The sequence below is a fragment of the Mesocricetus auratus genome, unplaced genomic scaffold (genome assembly GCF_017639785.1).
Source record: "Mesocricetus auratus isolate SY011 unplaced genomic scaffold, BCM_Maur_2.0 Super-Scaffold_100003, whole genome shotgun sequence".
NCBI lineage: Eukaryota > Metazoa > Chordata > Mammalia > Rodentia > Cricetidae > Mesocricetus > Mesocricetus auratus.
In genome coordinates this window covers 25,583,678-25,599,098 of record NW_024429188.1, presented here as the reverse complement: position 1 = coordinate 25,599,098, position 15,421 = coordinate 25,583,678, and positions in this window count along the sequence as shown.

The window sequence follows — 15,421 nt, the reverse complement described above, 5'->3', positions numbered from 1 at the left end:
AAACAAGAATGGTTCTTAAATTCCCTCAATATTAATGGTTTTAACTTGCCTATAAAAAGACACAGGCTAACAGAATGAATGCAAAGACAGAATCCATCCTTCTGCTGCATACAAGAAATACACCTCAACTTCAAAGACAGACATTACCTCAGAGTAAAGGATTAAGGAAATATTTTCCCATCAAATGGACCCAAGAAACAAGCTGGTATAGCTATCCTAATATCTAACTAATTGGACTTCAAACTAAAATCAATCAAAAGAGGAGGCATGGTCATTTCATATTCATCACAAGAAAAGCCCATCAGGAAGAATTCTCAATTTTGAACACCTATGATCCAAATAAAAAGACACCCAGGCTAATAAAAGAAATATTACTAAAACTCAAATCACATATAAGGCCTCACACAGTTATAGTGGGAGTCTTCAACACCCTACTGTTACCATGAGACAGGACAATCAGACAGAAACTTAATGAAGAAACAAAGGAACTAACAGAACTTATGACCCAATTAGTTTTAACTGATGTCAGTAGAACATTCCATCAAAACATAAAAGAATATACCTTCTTCTCAGCTCTTCATGGAGCCTTCTATAAAAATCAACCACATACTTGGCAACATAGGAAACCTCAACAGGTACAAAAAAGTGGAAAACCACCTGTATCTTATCAGACCACCATGCTTTAAAGTTAGAATTCCACAACAACACAATTTGCAGAAAACCTACAAATTCATGCAAACTGAAAAATGCCCAATTACACCATTCTTGGGTCAAGGAAGTGTTAAAGAAACAAATCAAAGACGTCCTGGAATTCAATGAAAATGAAGACATAACATCCCCAAACTTATGGGACACTTTGAAAGAATTACCAAGAGGAAAGTTCATGGTAGTAAATGCTCACATGAGGAAACTGGAGAATAGTCACACTAGAGAATTAACAGCTCAACAGAAAGCTCTAGAACAAATATAAGCAAACTCACCCAGGAGTATTAGATGCCAGGAAATAATCAAACTGAGGAATGACATCAATAAATAGAAAAACAAAACAATGCAAAGAATCAATATAAGAGTTGGTTCTTCAAGAAAATCAACAGGATAGATAAACCTTTATCCAAACAAGCCACAAGGAAGACAGAGAACACACAAATTAACAAAATCTGATATGAAAAGGAGGATGTAACAACAGACACCAAGGAAACCCAGAGAGCTTCTGGTCATATTTTGAAAACCTGTACTCCACAAAATTTGAAGATTTAAAGGAAATGGACAATTTTGTGGATAGATATCACTTACCAAAATTAAATCAAAAACAGATAAGCAATTTAAACAGAACTATAATCCCCAATGAAATTAGAAGCAGTTATCAAAAATCTCCCAACCAAAAAAAGCCCAGGCCCAGATGGCTTCAGTGCAGAATTCTACCAGAAATTTAAAAAGAGCTAATACCAAAACTCCTCAAATTGTTCCACACAATAGAAGCAGAACATTCTCTTCCAAGCTCTTTTTATGAGGCTACAATTACCTTGGTACCCAAGCAATACAAAGACACAACTAACAAATAGAACTACAGACCAATATGCAGAAATACTCAAAATAATGGCAAATCCAATCCAAGAACACATGAGAAAAATCATCACCATGATCAAGTAGGCTTCATCCCACGGATTCAGGGATGGTTCAACATACAAAAATCTATCAATGTAATCCACCATATAAACAAACTACAAAAGAAAAAACACATTGTCTTCTCACTAGAGGTTGAAAAAGCTTTGACAAAATGCAGCAATTCCCCTTCATGATAAAGGTCCTGGAGAGACCAGGTGTAACAGGAACATACCTGAACATAATAAAAGCAATTGAAAGCAAACCAACAGCCAATATCAAACTAAATGGAGAGAAACTCAACGTGATTCCCCTAAAATCAGGAACAAGTCAAGGATGTTTACTCCTCTTCAATATTGTACTTGAACTTTTAGCTAGAGCAATAAGAAACAAAAGGAGATCAAGGGTTACAAATTGGAAAGGAAGAAGTCAAACTTTCACTATTTGCAGATGATATGGTAGTTTCCATAAGTGACCCTGAAAAACTCTGCATGGGGACTCCTATAGCTGATACACACCTTCAACAATGTGTCAGGATAAAAGATTAACTTAAAACAAAATCCAGTAGACCTACTGTAACAGACAATAAATGTGCTGATACAAAAAAATCAGAGCAACATCACCCTTTACAATAGCTACAAACAACATAAAATATTCTGGCTTTCTGCTAACCAAACAAGTGAAAGACAAGTATAGCAAGAACTTTGAGTCCTTAAAGAAAGAAATTAAAGAAGACACCAGAAAATGGAATGCTCTCCCATGCTCATGGATAGGTAGGAACAACATATTAAAAATCGTAATTATGACAAAGCAATCTACAGATTCAATGCAACCCCCACACACCTAGGAACACCTGATTTTTGACAAAGAAGCTAAAATTATACAATGAATAAAAGGAAGGGAATTCAACAAATGTTCCTGGCATAACTGGATGCTGGCATGTAGAAGTCTGCAGATAGATCCATGTCTATCGCCATGCATAAAATTTAATTTCAAATGAATAAAAGACATCAACATGAATCCATCTTCACTGAACCACTTAAAAGAGAAAATTGGAAGTATCCTACAATGAATTGGTATAGGAGACTGCTCCATTAATATAATATCATTAGAAGAGACACTAAGATGGACAATTAATAAATGGAACTTCCTGAAACTGAGAAGTTTCTGAAATGCAAAGCACACAATCAATAATACAAAAAGGCAGCCCACAGAATGGGAAAAGATCTTCACCAATCCCACATCTGACACAGGACTGATTTCCAAAATTTACAAAGAACTCAAGAAGCCAGTCTCCAAAACACCAAATAATTCAATTAAATGTGGGGTACAGAACTAAATAAACAATTCTCAATAGAGGAATCTAACCTGATAGACACTAAAGAAAGTGATCACCATCCTTATCCATCGGGAAAATGGAAATAAAAACAACTGTGAAATAGCATCTTACTCCTGTCAGAATGGCTAAAATCAAAAACAACAATGACAGTTTATTCTAGGGAGGCTGTGGAGAAAGAGGAACACTCTTCTACTGCTGGTGGGAGTGCCAACTTGTTCAGCCACCTTGGAAATCAGTATGGAGATTCCTCATGAAAATTTGAATCAGTCTACCACAAGACCCAGCGATTCCACTCTTAGGCATATATGCAAAAGATGCCCATTCATACAACAAGGTCATTGTTTCCACTATGTTCATAGAAGCAATATTTGTAATAGTCAGAACCTGGAAGGAATCTAGATGCTCCTCAACTGTAGAGTGGACAGAGAAAATGTGGTACAATTACACAACGGAGTACTACTCAGCTGAAAAAAATTTAGAAGCTTGAAATTTGCAGGCAAAATGATGACACTAGCAGAAACCATCTTGAGCCAGGTAACCCAGTCACAAAATGACAAACATGGTATGTACTCATATATGGATTTTAGACATAGAGCAAAGAATTACCAGCCTACAATCCATAACACCAGAGAAGCTATGAAACAAGGAGGATGCTAAGAGAGACATACATGGTTCCCTGACGAAGGAAGTGGAAAGGGACAAGATCTCCTGAGCAAATTGGAAGCATGGGGGGAGGAAGTGGGAGCTAAGAGAAAGAGAAGGGGAACAGAGGAGGGGCAAGGAGGACATGAGGGATCAGGAAGATTGACTCAGGGGAAGAATAGAGGAGAACAAGGTAAGAGATACAATAGAAGGAGTCATTATTGGTTGAAAGAGAAATCAGGCACTAGGGAAATGTCCAGAGATCTGCAAAGATGACCCCAACTTACAATCTAAGCAATAGTGGAAAGTCTACCTTAAATGATCTTCTCTGATAATGAGATTGATGACTACTTTATATGTCATCCTAGAGCCTTTATCCAGCAGCTGATAGTAGTAGAAGCAGATACCCACAGCTAAACATTGAACTGAATTCCTGGAATCCAGTTGCAGTGAGGGAGGAGTGATGAGCAAGGGGTTCAAGACCAGGCTGGAGAAACCCACAGAATCAGCTGGCCTGAACAAGGGGAAACTCATGTAACCAGACATACAGGACTGATCCAGATTCCTTGAATAAGGTGTCAGTGAGGAGGCCTCGACAATCTATGAGGCCTCTTGTAAGCGTACCAATGCAATGTGGAAACAAATATTTTTATTAACAGGAGAAAGCACTTACACACAAGCTGGGAGATCAGAAGCGTGGAAGCCTTCCAAGAGAGCACAGTTTTACTTTTCCTTTCCTTAAATATCTCACCTGTTGTACATACCCTTGTCAACGCCCCTTTTGGCCATGGACAGTATTTTGGGCTCACCCATGCAATTACACCTTTAATCTAAATAAAAGATTTAAATTTGATGCAAAACTCAAACATATACAACATATATATATATATATAATCTATTTCTGTCCTAAACTAACATATCTATCTTATCTAAATCCTAAACTTATCTGAAAGGGGTGCCAAGGTCTGAACATGTCCTTTCAATTCCAACCCTGAAACAATTGAAAACTAACATTAACAGGTGTAAGATATCCTGTAATGTCAACAGTAGGGAAAGAGGGCATAGTATTTTCAAAATTACTTCCTGTTGAAATGGGATGATGACAATCTCATGGAGACCTGTGGGGAGAAAATGTTAGTGTAACAAGAATCTTAAGTAGGTTAATTAGTCTCTGTTTGGCAGGAGATGCTTGATTGAAGTTCTTGACTGAAATTCAAATGTTGTTTGAAGCTCTTGTCTGAAGCTCTGGCCAGATTGCAGAAGGTGCACCATATCAGTTTTTTGGTCTAGAGTTGTGTAGAGTGATGTAGTTTAAAACTGGTTTTAGGATGATTCTAGTCATGTGTAGTTGATAATGTGGGGCAGTTTAGATACATCAAGTCGAATCAGGTGGAGTCGACGAAGTGAGGATTGTTTTAAGGAATTCCTTGTTCTCTGGAAAACTTAAACATTAATAGTAACAGAGAAAATTTTAACTTTTATATGTATGTATACCATGAAAGGCAACAATAAGGAAGATAGTAAACATGAAGGAGATTAGACTTTTAGAAAAGGAACAGTATACAAAGATGGTAGTCCCTAATTTTGTTTTCTTTTGTTTTATATTAATGTCTCTTTGGTATAATATAGAAAATTTGAAATTTATTTTAACAATGCACTTGGCTTTAGTGTAGGAGAGCCAATTAAGCTCCAAAGCCAGCTTCAGTTAAATGAATTGGGACTAAAGCATATTAGGAAGCAAAGAAAAATGGATATTATTAAAACAATATAGAGAGATTTAGACATTGATACCACACAGTGAATTATTGTTTGTTTGATGATCCTCAGGATAGCTATCGATTCTTCTTTCAGTATTTATACATCCAGTATTTTTGTTGGTTGGAATTGAGTTTTCCTGTGAAGACAAAAACAAAACACTTTTCTTTTATGAGGTCTCCTTGCACCTAGTAGAATATGACCTTATAGATGAGCTGTCATCTTTCCTCCTTTTGAGGTTTCTTTTGTTTGGATTGAATATTAATTAATTTTAATGGAATCCAAAGTTTTTCTTCTCCTGTGGAAACAAAGGAAAAACCCCTTTCCCAACGTAACACATATCCAGGTTTCCAGACTGAGATCATAACATCCTTAAAATACACCGGTCGGTTTAGTTCAGAAGTTGTTTTGGTAGTCCACTGTCTTTCTGTAGCTGTTTGTCAGTGTCATTAAGAAAGTTCAACCTTAGTAAAGCATTATGTAATCTGTGTTTGGGGGTCTTTTTCCCCCTGGCTGTTTATAAAGCATTTCTTTTAAGGAGCACTCTCAACCACTGCTTGTCCTGTAGGATTGTGAGGTATACCAGTTACATGCTTTATGTTATAATATTTGAAAAACTGTTTCAATTTGCTGGAGACATATGTTGGAGCATTGTCAGTTTTTATTTGTGCAGGTATATATGGATGATAGTCAATGCAATAAGGAAAAAAATATATTTATTTACCAGAGAGAGAGAATCACACAAGCTGGGAGTCAGAAGCGCGTCCGGCTTCCAAAAGAGGAGGTACTTTTTCCTTTTTCTTTCTTTTATCTCTACCTATGTTAATTTACTTGTCCCCACCTTCATGGGAGGATAACTTTGTGGGGCTCACTCCTACAGGTATACCCATAACAGCCATCACCTCTAAGAGGTGTGTGATAACAGAATCAGCCTTTTCAGAGCTGAGGGCAGTAGCCCATTGAAAGTCTGAGAATGTGTCTATGGTATGGTGTACATATTTTAAATTACCAAATTCTGGAAAGTTAAATACATCCATCTGCCAAATTTCTGTGAATACCTTTTGGATTACTGCCTGTGGTAAAGGAGTTTGATTATAGAATGAACAGGTGGGTCAGTTTCTTACTATTTTTTCCTTGTTGCAAAGTGACAGAAAAATCCTTTTTATGCTTTTGCTGTTGAAATGGTGTTTCTTATGAAATTCTGAAGCTTCCAACACATTACCTATTAATAAATGATCAATCTCATCATTGCCTTGTGCTAGAGGACCTGGAAGATCTGTATGGTATGTGATATGTTATATATATATATATATATATATATATATATATATATATATATATGATGAGTTCTATTTTTGATGGTAAATCAGTATTTATCCCTAGCATACGAATGGACTTTGGGAGCCCATTCCACATAGGGGGGATACTCTCTCAGCCTAGACACAGGGGGGAGCCCCTAAGTTCTGCTCCAAAAGATATGGTAGACTTTGAAGATCCCTCATGGAAGGCTTCATGCTCCTTGGGGAGCAGAAAGGGAATGGGGCAGTTAGTGGGGGGCAGGGGAGGAGGGCAGGGAGAAGGAACTGTGATTGATGTGTAAAGCAATCTTGCTTCTAATTTTAATAAAAATAGGAATAAAATCTTGACAAACATAAAAGGGAGCAAAACAAAACAAAATGGAGTACATTGTGTTAATTCTACTAAAGGAACATAACAATAAAATGACTCCTAAACATATAATGTTGCGCCCATAGATCAATGTCTCATTCATCACTCATTATTGAAGCTTCTGTTTTTGTTTTGTTTTGTTATGTCTAATATCCATTCATGAATGAGTATATACCATGTTTGGTTTTCTGTGACTGGGTTACCTCATGCAGGATGGTTTCTTCTAGTGTCATCCATTGCCTGCAAATTTCAGGATTCCATTGTTTTGTTCTGCTGAGTAGTAATCAATTGTGTAAATGTACCATTCTTTAGTTGTGGGGCATCCAGGTTCTGGCTATTACAAACAATGCTGCTATAAACATAGTTGAACAGATGTCCTTGTTGTATGAATGTGCATCTTTTGGGTATATACCTAAGAGTGGAATTGTTGGGTCTTGTGGTAGGCTGATTTCCATTTCCTGAGGAATCTCCAAACCGATCTCCAAAGTGGCTGCACAAGTTGGAATTTCCAACAGTAGTGGAGGAGTGTTCCCCTTTCTCCATATCCTCTCCAGCATAAACTGTCATTAGTATTTTTTATTTTAGCCATTCTGACAGGAGTGAGATGGTATCTCAGAGTTGTTTTGATATTAAGGTTGTTTCCATGTCTTAGTTATAGTGCATAATGCAGCAATGGATATGGCTGATCAAATATCTGTGAAGTAGGATGTTTTTTCCTTTGGACACATGCCAAGGAGTGCTACAGCTGGGTCATAAAATAGATCTATTTTTTAGTTTCTTGAGAATGCGTTGATTTTGATAATTGCTGCAGAGGTATGCAATCCTCTCTTTCCCCAATGCTCACTTCAGCGTTAGTTGTCACTTGTTTTGTTCATCATTGCCATCCTGACTTGGATGAAAATGAAATCTCAAGCGGTTTTGATTTGCATTTCTCCAATTGCTAGGAATGATGAACAAATTCTGAGATACCAATTGGTTGCATTAGTCTTCTTTTGGGAACTTTCTGCTCAGGCTCCTGGTCCATTATCTGTATGGGTATATATATATATATATATATATATATATATATATATATATATATTTAAATTCTTTTAGATGTTTTTCTTTTTGTTTTCTGAATAGTAATTCTGCATTAGATATATACGTGGCAAAGATTCTTTCCCACTCTGTGGGCTCCTTCTTCACCCTGTTTATTATTAGTTTATCTATGTAGAATCCTTTCACTTTGTACCTTTTATTATTTTTTTCAAGAAGCATGCTTTAATTGTGTATGCTTCCCTTCCCACCCCACATACATCATACCCACCTCCTTACAAACCAAATTTATTCTCTCTCTCTCTCTCTCTCTCTCTGTCTCTCTCTGTCTCTCTCTCTCTCTCTCTCTCTCTCTTGTTCCCCTCTATGTGTATCTCATTCAAAAAATAGAAAGCAAGTAATTAAACCTACAAATGAAAACAAAACAATATGAAAACAAGTCTACCTGTAATTTTTTTTCTTTTTTATTATTTATTTTTAAATTTAAATTTAAATTAGAAACAAGGTTGCTTCACAAGTCAGTTCCAGGTCCCTCTCCGTTTCCCTCCCATCCTCCCGTGCCCTTCCCCCAACCCCCCCAATATCCCCTCATTTCCCCAGGGAGGGTGAGGCCCTCCTTGGGGGTGTCCATAGTCTGTCATTTCATCCAGGGTGGGGCCTAGACCCTCCCCCAAGAGTTCAGGGTGAGAGTGCATCTCACATTGTTGGATGCGAGTCCAAAGTCCATTTGTATACTCAGGATAAATACTGATCTACTGCCCTAGGCTCAATAGATTACCTAGGCGTAATTTTATTTTTTATGAAGTCCCAAAGGTCATTCTTTGGCCTTAACTCTTGGGTAAATTGAGTCCTATTTTGAAAGTCCTTTCCTATACCTGCAGTATGTAGGGTATTGCTTATGTTTTCTTCTAACAATTTTAATGGTTCAGATTTCATAATTATTTTTAATCCATTTGGACTTACTTTTTGTTCAGGGTGATAAATATGAGTTCTATTTCATCCTTTCAAATATTAACACCTTGTTTCCACAGCACCATTTGTTGAAGATGTTTTCTTTTATCCTGATTATATTTTTGGCATCTTTGTCAAATATTAAATGGCTGCAGTTACATGTAGTCACAGTTGGGACTTCAATTTAGTTCAATTGCTCAAACTGTCAGTTCTTGTATCAGCAAGGTTTTATTACTATAGCTCCATAACATATCTTAAGATGTAGAATAATAAACCCTCCATCATTGTTCTATTTGAACAGGATGTCCATAGCCTTTTGTGGTTTCATATGAATTTCAGGATAGTATTTATATTAATCTGTGAGCATGGAGTGCCTTTCCATTTTCTAGTATCTTTATCTATTTATACAGAGGTTTAAAATTTTCATTGTAGAGGTCTTTACTTCCTTGATTAGGCTTATTCCTAGATATTTTCTTTTCTTTAAAGCTATTGTGAATGCACCTGTGTTCATGATCTCCTTCTCTGAATGTTTATTTTTTTTGTATGGAAACTCTATTTGTACTAGTTGAATGTATTCTGACATATTGTTGAGTTTATTTGTCATTTTGATAGGTTTTCTGGTAGGATATTTAAGAACCCTAATGTATAGTGTCATATCATTTGCAAATAGGGGTAATTTGCCTTCTTATTCTATTTTATAGCTTTTTAATTCCTCCTCTTGGCTTATTTCTCCAGCTAGTATGTTAAGCACAATATTGAAGAGCAAAGGGTAAAATGAACATCTCTACTTCAATGGGATTGTTTCAAACTTTTCCATTCATTTTAAGATGAGTTTTCCATATATATCTTTTATTGTGCTTAGATTTTTTTTCCTTCAAGTCTTATATACTCTGACTTTTATCATGAAGCCATATTGGGTTTTGTCAAAGGCTTTTACTGTGTGTATTGAGACAGTGATATGACTTTTGCCTTTCAGTCCATTTGAATGGGTTATTATATTTAATTACTTGCATATGTTGAACCATCCCTATATTCAAGGGAAAATGACAAATTGTCCATGGTGGATAATATTTTTTATGTATGTCTTTATTCTGTTTGAAAAAAATTATTTTGTAGTTTTCAATCTTTCTTCATCAGGAATATCAGCCTGTTGTGCCTTTTCTTTTCCTGTTGTGTCATTGCATGATATGGATATTAATGATACAGGTTTCATGAAAGGAGTTTCAATGTGCTACATCTGTTCTATTTGTTGAATAATTTAAGAAGTAGTGGCTGTAGACATTCTCTGAAATACTTATAGAGTTTTGCTGTGAATCCATCAGGTCGAGGTTTAAGCCTTTTTTATTACTATTTAAAAGTCTTCATTTATTATGGGTCTGTTCAGGTTCATCATGTGTCCAGATTCTTAGTTAAACTCTGGTGGTTTGGCTGAATCCTGAAATTCAGCCATTTCATCATGGTTTTCCATCTTTAGAGAGGATACATTTTAAAAATATTCCCATATAATATTCTGAACTTCTTTCATGTCTGTTGCAATATTTCCCTGTTCGTTTTGGATTTTTTAGGTCCTTTCTTTTTTTCTTTTGGCTTTAAGTCTACTAATCTTGTTCACATTCTCAAAGGACCATATTTTACATTCATCAAATCTTTGTATTATTTTGTTTCTGTAGCATTCGTTTTTGCAGTGATTTTTTTTATTTTTTATTTTTTTATTTTAATTTTAAATAGCTTGTTTTACATGTCAATCCCAGTTCCCTCTCCCTCCCGTCCTCCCGCACTCCCCTTCCACCCTCCCTCCCACCCTATTGCCAAATCCTTCCACATAGGGGATGTCTAGAGTCTATCATTTTACTCTTGGTAGGGTCAAGGCACTCCCCTAAGAGTCCAGGCTGAGAGAGCATCTCTCTTTGTGCTATAGGCACACGAAGACTGTTTGTATACCAGGGATAGACACTGATCCACAGCTCAGGGCCCCATAGGTTGCCCAGGCCTTCTCGCTGACACTCACATTTGGGGGGTCCAGATCAGTCCCATTCTGGCCTCCCCACTGTCGGTCTGGGGTCCAAGCGCACTCCCCTGTTCAGATCAGCTGTCTCTGCTGATTTTGCCAGCCCATTCTTTGCCAATTTGCTCATCATTCCTCTCTCTCTGTCACTGGGTTCCTTGGGTTCAGTTCAGTGCTTAGTTGTGTGTTTGCCTCTGCTTCCATCAGTCCCAGGATGAAGGCTCCCGGATAGTTATAGACATCAAGTTCATTATCAGGAATGGGCATTCGAGGTGGTCCTTCCACTATTGCTTAGCTTGCCAATTGATGTTATACCTTTAGATCACTCGAGGTCACTCTGGTGCCTGATCTGTCTTCGATCCTATGATTCCCTCTTCCCCCTATTCTACCCCCGCCTCCTCAACTTCCTGTTCCCCCATGACCAACTCCCTTCCTCTTTACCCCCTCTATTCTTCCCAGGTCCCACTACCCCCCCTCGCCCTGTTCCCCATCCATTCAGAGGATCTTGTCTCCATCCTCTTCTCTTGGGTACTATGCATATATGCATATCTTTTAGGTTCTTTCCTGTTTCCCAGACTCTCTATCTGTGGAAGTGCAGACTGGCACTATCCTGATCCATATCTAAAATCCATATATGAGTGAGTACATACCATATTTGTCTTTTTGCGACTGGGTTACCTCACTCAGGATGGTTTCTTCCAGTGCTATCCATTTCCCTGCGAATTTCAAGATTCCATTGTTTTTTTTCTGCTGAGTAATACTCCATTGTGTAAATGTACCACATTTTCTCTATCCACTCTTCAGTTGAGGGGCATCTAGGTTGCTTCCAGGTTCTGGCTATTACAAACAATGCTGCTATGAACATACGCACGCCGGTAGGATTTGCAGTGATTTTTAAATTACTGTTTTCTATCAATGTAGATTGGGTTAGTTTTGTTCTCATTTTTAAAAATTTTTTCAAACATAGACCACTAAGCCATTTATATTTGTATTCATTATGAGTTCTTTAATGTATAACCTAGAGTTATAAATATACTTCCTTGGCTAATGTGTCTTTGTGGTTTTGTTTTATCATGGTTTCAATGCATTTACCTTATGGAAATAGTTTATTTCTTCTTTGATTTCTTATTTGCCCTATTTGTCACTCAATGATGAGATGTTTTATCTCCATGAGTTTTTATATTTGCTAGAGTTTTGTTTGCTGTTAATTTTGTTTTATTGCATTGTGATCAGATAGAATTCAAGGAAATATTTCAATTCTTTTTAATTTATAAAGGTATGTTTTCAGTCTCAGGATGTGTCATGTTTTAGAAAATCTTTAATATGCAGCTGAGTAGAATGTATTCTTTAGTATTTGGGTGGAAAATTCTGTAGATAGCTGTTAAGAGGTCAGTTAATTCCAATGATGACTTCTTTATTTTTTGTTTAAATTACCTGTCCACTGGAGAAAGTGATGTATAGAAATAAACTACTATTAATTGATTGATGTTATTCTGTGTGCTTAAAGCATTAATTTTATGAAATTGGTTGCATCAGAATTTGGTAAATTGAAGCGGTTCCCTTATTGTTTCTGATCAGTAGTTTGAGGTCTATTCTGGGAGATATAAGCAAAGGAAACTTTACTGGAATCCTGGTCCTGTCTTTTTACTTTTGGGTTGTTTCTATATTTAAAACTAAGACGTGATTCTTGGAAGCAACAGATAAGTGGAGCTTTCTTCTCCATCTGTTCAGAGTCTGTATCTTTTGATTAGAGAATTGAGGCCATGAATACTTTAAGGTATTACTGAGACATGTGTAAATAGTGATCATCATTTTGTTAGTTTTTATAGTTTTTATGTTGTTTCTTTCCTCAGTGGTATATTTATAAAGACTAATTATGGGTTTTGATTTCTTTTCACAACTACTCTTCTCATTCTTCTTTTTGGTCCAAAATATAGCTACTGTTGCCTTCTTTATATTTGGCTTGTTGGATATAAGATCATTTAAACTATTTATATCATGAAAAGTTTTTCTGTCAATTATGGCAGATAGTTTTGTCTGGTACATTAGCCATATATTAGTTTAGGCTTGCAATCATAGTCTTTTAGGATTTGGGATGATTTTTTCAACTCTTTTTACTTTCAAAGTTACCATTAGGAAATTACCTTTACTCTGATGGAGTTTTCTTCATATGTGACTTGTATTTTCTCCCTTGCAGCTTTCAATATGACTGTCTTTGTTATTTAGTGTTGCAACTGTGGTATTCCCGTGGGATTTTCTTTTCTGTTCTTATCTATTTGGTGTTCTGTGTTCTACTGTATCTGCATGGGTGTGCCTTACCTTAGTTTGGGGAAGTTTTCTTCTATGATCTTCTTGATGATCAGCTGGTCTATGCTATTGACTTGGAAAACTTCTCCCTCATCTATGACTGTAATTTGAAGAATTGGTTTTTCACTTTGTATGTTTCTTCCCCATGTTTTTGTAAAATTTTCCTATTCCTTGCTTGTCTTTCTTGGTCTAGATCATCTACTTTAGCTCTGAATTCTGATAGTCTATCTTCTGCTAGAGTCTTTCTACTTGTAAGGCTTTCCTCTGACTTCACTACTTCAGTTACGGGGATTTTATTTTAGCTTGAGTTCTCCTTCATATTTTTCACTCCCTATTGAATTCTGTTCTGAAATCTATGGCTATATTTGTCATTTCCATCAGTCATATGTTTGTGTGTTCTTGGGCATTACTCCGGTATTTATTCTCCTTCAGTTCTGTCTCTTTAACTATTTCTTTGTGTCTCCTTATATTCCTTGAATTCTTTACTGAAGTATATTATTGTTGTTTTAAATTATGTGTACTTGTCCTGTGGTTCATCTATATAGTTCTCATTAGCAAACACTTGTATAGTTCTGGTAGGTCTTTGGAGAGAAGACACTGGTTTGATCTTTCATATTGACTGTGTTTTTGCAATAATCTGGGCATATGGACTCATTTTTATAATGTTTTTATCTTATAAGCACAGAGAAGACTAGATCAGAAGAGAGAATGTATGGACATGTTGTTCCTAGAGGTTGGAAATTACTTGGAAGGAATTAAGTGTGCTTGATACAGTAAACTGAGCTGGTATATAAGATGTGCCTCCTGTATTGTCAGAATGGGCCTTCCCCTTTAATCAGATTAGTGACAAGTGACTAAGATAATTGTCATGATAGAACCTACACCCAGTTACTGATAGAAGCAGGTGCAGTGACCCACAGCCAAGCACTGGATTGAGCCCCTGGAGTTCAGTTGAAGAGGGGAAGGAGGGATCATGTGAACAAGGAGGGTCAAGACCATGATGGGGAAAACCACAGAGACAACTGACCCAAGCTTGAGGGAGCTCATGGACTAAGGACTGACAGCTGGGGCATCTGCATGAAACCATACTAGACCCTCTGAATGTGGGTGACAGTTACGCGGCTTTATCTGTTGGGGGTGGACTAGCAGTAGCTCCAGGATCTATTCCAGGGGCACAAATCAGCTTTTTGGAGTCTACTCCCTATGGTGGGATACCTTGTTCATCCTTGATACAGCAGAAGTGGGCTTGTTCCTGCCTCAACTTGATATGAGAGTCTTTGTTGACTCTCCAAAGAAGGCCTTACCACCTCAGAAGAGTGGATTGGGGATGGGAAGGGTGGGAGGTGGGGGGACAGGAGAAGGGAAAGGAGTGGGAACTGGGGTTGGTATGTAAAATGAAAATTAATTTTTAAAAAGATGTGCTTCCTGGTTCAAGTCTACACTATGGGAGTAGATATATATGACTGGAAGGAAAGATTTGATGTGATATGGGAGGAGGCTAACAGATAGAGGGCAGGTAGGGTGGTTCCTGGAAGAAACTTAGAAGTTTCTTGAGGTGCAGACAGTGATGGTTGGACTAGGCTTGGCTATAGGTGTCAGTCTCAGGGATAGATATAGTGGTTGGGAAGTATATGTGTCAGGGGAGGGTCAAGGGAGACTCACTAGGTTAGACCCTGGGGAAGGGTGTGACCTGCCTGGATGGAGAGGTTGGATGATGTATGCCTGAAACATCCTTATTTGTGTGTTTTCATTTATTTTGAAGTCCATTTTTTTATGAAATTAGGGTAGAGAAAACTGCTTGCTTGTTGTTCCTATTTGCTTAATATACTTTTTTCATCCTTCCCATTTGTAGTGGATTCTCACTTTGAAGGTAAGATGAGTTCCTTATACACCACACAAAAAATTGTTTCTTTTCCAACATGAGTGTTCCGATTGTAAAGCACAGACCATGGGTGCTTAAAGTTATTATTGAGAAATATTGTTAGTTGTAGTCATTTTGTAGTTTTGACATTTGAGTTCTTAGTTGTAGACTATGCTTCAGTTATTATAACTTCATTTGATTTCTTTCTACTGTATGTTTTCTATATTTAGTACTGTCTTCAATTTAGTACATTCTA